This window comes from Hydra vulgaris, chromosome 14 (assembly GCF_038396675.1).
Source record: "Hydra vulgaris chromosome 14, alternate assembly HydraT2T_AEP".
Classification (NCBI taxonomy): Eukaryota; Metazoa; Cnidaria; class Hydrozoa; order Anthoathecata; family Hydridae; genus Hydra; species Hydra vulgaris.
Window position 1 is genome coordinate 41071354 of NC_088933.1, and position 6157 is coordinate 41077510.

Consider the following 6157-nt stretch of genomic DNA (forward strand, 5'->3'; position numbering starts at 1 on the left):
TTAAGGCAAATATTAAGGAAATAATATTTGCCTAATATTTTTATTGATACTCCCTTAACATTTCCGAAATATTGAGGCAGATATTTCAATAAAAAGTCCGTAAACCGAAAATGTAATTTGATCCGTGTTTTCGATATTTTAATCCGAAGAGTAATCCGTATTAATATTTAGGGTGCGTATTCACTTTCGTAACTTTTGCGCAGATTAACTAAGTTACGGAAATCGTAAGTTCATATTACAATTTGGTATTCACCAATGTTTCGCAGCATTTCCGTAAAGTTAGAGTTGCCGTAAAGTAACCGTAAACCCAGTAGAAACAGCGACGTGACAAAAACGTGAATTTCACGTTATTTTGGCACGTAAAATTTAGGTGACTTTTTGGTTCACATGAAATGACCAATTCACGTGATTTATGGACGTGTTTTTCACGTTACTTTTGGCACGTGATATTTAGGTGACTTTTTGGTCCCCATAAACTGTCTAAAAGACATGCTTTTTACGTTAATTTTGGCACGTAATATTTAAGCAATAACTATGCTTTATAAAAACGAAGTGTTTGGATTCGTGTAAAGAAAAAAAAACTCATCGTCGAGGAAATATTTAATACGTATTAAATTACATGGTTTTATTAGTCAGTATATTAGTTCTTGACATAAACATTTTGAATTTGTTATAAAAGCTGCACTTGTGTTGAAATATCCTCCTTATATCCAATAAGCAATAAGTACAAAGTCATAGATCTGCAACTTACGAAGAGCACGCTTCGATCCACAAAGAGCGCACTTCAAACTTAATCTAACGAACCAGTCGATATATTCTCCCATAAAAGCACACTTCAAATATAATCTAACGAATCAGTCGATATTTTCTCCTATAAGAGTACGCATCAAACTTTATCTAATGAATCAGATTTAGCTGAAAAGAAACGAATAAAATCTTAAATAATAATATGATTATTTAATAATTATCTCAAATCACAAACTTTTAAAACAAATCTTACTTGGTTGCCAATCATTTTGGCAACAAGATTTTCTAGTTGTTTTCTTTTATCTAAATCATTAAATAATTTTAAGAAAACAATACTACATACAATGTAGAAAAATAAAAAAAAGTCATTTGCCTTCTAATTTTATACTCTTATTGCTAAAAAATAAATAAGGATTTAATAAAAAAAGACAATAAATAACAAAAAAGTCGACAGATAAATAAAAAAACGAAGTACAAAATAATAAATACAAGTCTAAAAAAATATTGCTTATCTTTATATATCTATACCTAATGTCTGTCTATAGATAAATATATATCTATATATAAAGTTAATAACTGATGCGCATGATTAGAAAAAGACCTGTACCCAGCGGGCACACGACGTTGGAATAACGTTGAAATAACGTTGATCAACGTCGATCAACGTTATTTCAACGTTATTGCAACGTTGTGTGCCCGCTGGGTACTCACCTTATGTGATAACATCTGATTAAATAATTTGTTTTCTTTGTTTTCCATCTTCTTATATTTGCACTTGTTTCTGTATTAACTTGTATATACATTAACTCACTAGATGCAAAGGTGACAGCCCACAAAGTTGCTTTAAATGAGTAATCTACAAACTTTTGAACATTAAATGTAATTTTAGAGTGCACACAGAAAAAATTATAACAATTTTTAAAAATGTAATAGTTACCACACAACCACACATCATTATAGTGGGGATTTTATATCATGATTTTCCTACCCATGATGAGATTTTCATCTTGAGGCTCCTTTTGCCGTGGAAACATTCACCACGGCTAAGGAGCCTCATCTACCCCTAATTATATATAATATGTTAAGTATAAAACTAAAAGTATGTATAATAAAGTATTGTCAAATTAGGTCACCAATAAATACCGAGTGCTGAGAATTCAACTCAGAATCAAGTTGCATTCCCCAACAAGATATGAACTAAATTAAATTCTTGCTACAGGGTGCGATCACAAAAAAAGACGAAGAGAGGGAAAAGTGAATTTTCTCAAACTTTAAAAGTTAAAAGGTTATTGTGTCTTACTACAGAATGATATTCCTAGGCAATAACATAACAATACCATTGGATCTTCCTAGTCAATAATATTTTATACAGAACTTATCATTTGTCATGTAGTTTAATAAATTTTATATTAAATAAGTTATAATAACTTATTTGTTATTAAATTAATTACATCAACAAATTTGACAGTCTAAAATATTATATAATAGGGTAGAAAAAAAAAGTATACCTTGTATTAGGGTTTGATCTTTTGCATGTTGCAATATGAGAATTATCTGCCATAACGTTACACGATTTTGAACTAAGCTTTGTAATATATTTATTAAACCTAAATTGATAAAACTTAGATATAAAATAATATAACATGTTTACATAAAATATTATATATGTGACATTTTATTTTTGTCAAAAATGCATTGCGATGTTATAAGATATCTTATACCCTGATACTTTTTTTATTATTATAAAACTACAATGCAAAATAATTATATTATTATAAAAGTATAATAAAAAGTAATTACAATAATGAATATATAAACTACATATTTCATATAATCATTATATTTAAAAAATTTTGAAAATTGTTTGCGGAAAATATCCTAAAAAAATTCAGAATATTTTCCACCTAATTTTTGCCTTAATTTTGCATTCAGCCAAGTTGATGACAATAATATATACTTTAACTTGCATGTATGGAAAACTTTTCGGATATTTGGAAAAAGGTAAATTTCAGAAAAATATCCGGTATTCCGGGAATATCTCAAAAAAAAGTAATCCCTGAAACTCAATTATAAAAAAATAGTAAATCAAATAAAGAATATCTTTCCAAGTTTCTAATCATAGGTTTTTATAGAGAATAAAAAAAGATCCAAAATACACAATATTTTGGCAACTTAACTTTCATGCTTCAATTAAGTAAAATTGTAACCTGGACGAGGTCACCTAAAATATTCATGACTGAAACGTGAAGAAGGAAACCGGGTAAGAGCATGCATCAAACTTTATCTAATGAATAAGTCGATATTTTCCCCAATAATAGCTAGCGACACCAAATTTAGCTAAAAAGAAACAAATAAAAACTTAAATAATAATATGATTATTAAATAATTATCTTAAATCACATACTTTTAACAAAAGTCTTACATGGTGAGTCGCCAAATGTTTTGGCAACAAGATTTTCTGGTGTTGCTATTTTTTGATCTAAATCATGAAACAATTTTTTAAAAAAGCAATGCTATATTTGAGAGAAACTTGCTTTACATATTGGAAGGTTGTCAACATTGAAAGATAAGTATAATGCAGTTTCAAATACAATAGCATCATAATCATCTTTTTGTGGGGAAAACATTGAACAAATCCGCGTTAATAACTTGTTTTATATTGTACATAATTACAATAGCAATAAAAGTCATATAAAATATATACAATGATAATTTCATAAATACAATTCCAATATATATATTATTCATATAATATTTGAATAATATAAAAAAATGAAATAAATAAGTATTAACCTTTTTTAACAAGGAAAGCACAAGATCAAGATGTCATATATTACAAAAAGATAAAGCATATAATAATAATATATACATATATCAATAATAAATAACATAACACATTTGTTTATTGATATTATCTTGGATAAATTCTTTAACCTTGTTGATAAAAACCAAATAATAGAAGAAAATCTATTTTTGGTTTTTATCTAATCGACTCTTGAGCAATAACGATGCAGAAGTTCTACAGACATTATTATTGCTCAAGAATTAAGAATAAGTTCTGCTAGAACTTATAATTTGTCCATGTAGCTTACTTAATTTGATATTAAATTCGTAATAACATAACTTATTTTGTACTAAATTAAGTAAGCAAAATGGACAAATTCGCCAGTCTAAAATATTATATCATAAAGTAGAAAAAAAGCATACCTTGTATTTGAGTTTAATCTTATTTTTGTGGCAAATAGGGACGCTTGGTACTAATTTATTTAACTTAATTTGATGTAATTTGGATATTAGATATTACAACTTAAAATATATTGGACTATTTAGTTTTGTTTTAAATGTATTGCGTTATAAGATATTATATAGACCAATTTTTTTTTTTTAATTTTAATTAAACTACAATAAAAATTAATTATACCATCATAAAAGTAAAATAATTATAACTAATATAATGAATACAAAAACTATACTATAAAAAAATAAATAATATAATTAAAAAAACAATTTTATATCTCTTATCACAGGTTTTTATTAAGAATAAAAAAAGTTCCGTTAGACGCGATATTTCGGCACGTAACTTTCACGTAACTTTCACGTAAAATAGTAACCTGGACGAAGTCACTTAAAATACACGTGATTGAAACGTGAATAAAACGTTGCGTGCCTACTAGGAACTTTAGCATAACAAATCCATCTTTAATTGACATAGACTCTATAATATTCTTAGGCCATTAAAAACCAGTGACTTCTTCAATAATCGTAGAAACTAGAGGTTGATCCAGATCATCTAGTACGGGGAAAGATGGGGTGTGGGAGGCAAGTTTTAATATTTTTTTGATTCGATGGATCCAGAACATCCAGGAATAATGGGACTATTTTTTGATTTGGTCTTTCCAGACTCTAAATAAGTAGGGCGGGAAAGATTGGGGCGGATAGAGGGATAACTTTTTGGTTTAAATCATTAAAAATTTTTAGTTAGTTCGTTTTAAAACATTAGTCTTACACTATTTTAATTTATATAACTATGAAATTACGTAATATTGATAATAATTACGTAATATTGATAATCGATCCCCACCACGTCCCTGGTAATACCGCGCTCAATTTGTTTCTCCGCGCAGCGGGCTTGTTCGTCAAGGTTCGTGTTTCGGAGTTATAGAGTTGAAAGAGGGTTATACCACAATTAAGTAGCCTCCTCGTCTGTAATGGCCTTTTTGGCTTTGGGGAGCTGAATTAAAAAAAAAAAATCCAACTTTGATGAAGTAAAACAAGCTTTTCATCGCTTACTTCTATTCAATAATCTTTTACAAAATTACATTAACATAAATATAGTTTTTTTAAGATTACTATCGCGGAGCACAATCTTACATCTTACCCTTCTTCTTAAATGAAATGTTTTACTATTTAAGTTGGGGAATGTTTTAATATTTCCTCCATAATTCTATATAACGTCTTTCTCTGTTTAGATATATATTTCGGATTCGGTTCTTCATAATGGCTATGTTGCATCGGCATAGTAGTTGTTATTTCCTTTCCTGGTGAAACTGATTCTTTCTGAGAGTATTCCTCTTCTCCCTCTTATTTAATTGGTGTTGGATTAAATTGTATATCAATTGGTATTTTCCTCATGTGTGAAGCATTCCGAGTTTTTAGAAAGTTTTCAACGGGAGATTTGGCAGTAATCATTGAACCGTTCTTCGCCTAATTGTGTAGGGTTTAAACTCAAACGGTGCGGTAGTTTTGTTATATCTTTTTTGTTTTGTTAATACTGTATCTCCGGTATTTGAATTTGGATTTTTTGCGTGGTATTTTGAATTTTGGTATTTCTTTCTGTATAGCTTAGCATTTTCTTTTCTCTTCTTGGCTTGATCATTAATATTTGTATCAACCCTTGTCTGAAATGAGGGAATTGTGAAACCCGTGAGGCAGTTGAACATGAGTGTAGATGATGATATCCGAGTTGCGCAATGGGAAGTGGTACGGTAGGAGAACAGGAAGTTGTATTACTTCTTTTTCCAGTCTCTTCGTTCAATGTGTTCTGCTCGTATTGTTTTTATCAGTGGTTTCATAAATGATTCGGCTTGTGAGTTAGCTTGCGGCTATAGCGGCGTGATTCGTTTATGTTCAATCTACAGTCTGTTAAAAAACATCTTTATTTTGAATGGAGTAAAAGGTGGTCCATTATCGCTGATAATTTTTTTCGGTATTCCATAAACTGCGATCATTTTCTCTAGAAAATCAATAAGAAGGCCAGCGGATGTATTATTTATAATATCGACAATCAGAAATTTTGATTTTTGGTCTATAGAACTGCCAAATAAAATCCGTTAGGAAAAGGACCAAGGTAATCTACGTTAAGAGTGTCCTAAACTTCCGATGGTGTTGGTGTGAATAATAGTTCGGCTGG

General features: G+C 29.1%; 1 long non-coding RNA gene across 2 annotated transcripts; it reads right to left on the reverse strand.

The window, feature by feature from the left end:
- Positions 1-487: 487 nt before the first annotated feature.
- Positions 488-2615, reverse strand: LOC136090673 (uncharacterized). Of its 2 annotated transcripts, XR_010643625.1 has the most exons (4): positions 2256-2615; positions 1459-1603; positions 1001-1050; positions 492-915 (listed from the first exon to the last, which is right to left on the reverse strand). It is a non-coding gene; the product is annotated as an uncharacterized LOC136090673 (long non-coding RNA). The 2 variants fall into 2 exon arrangements; XR_010643626.1 differs by lacking the exon at positions 1001-1050 and having other exon boundaries at positions 488-915.
- Between the last annotated feature and the right edge of the window lie 3542 nt (positions 2616-6157).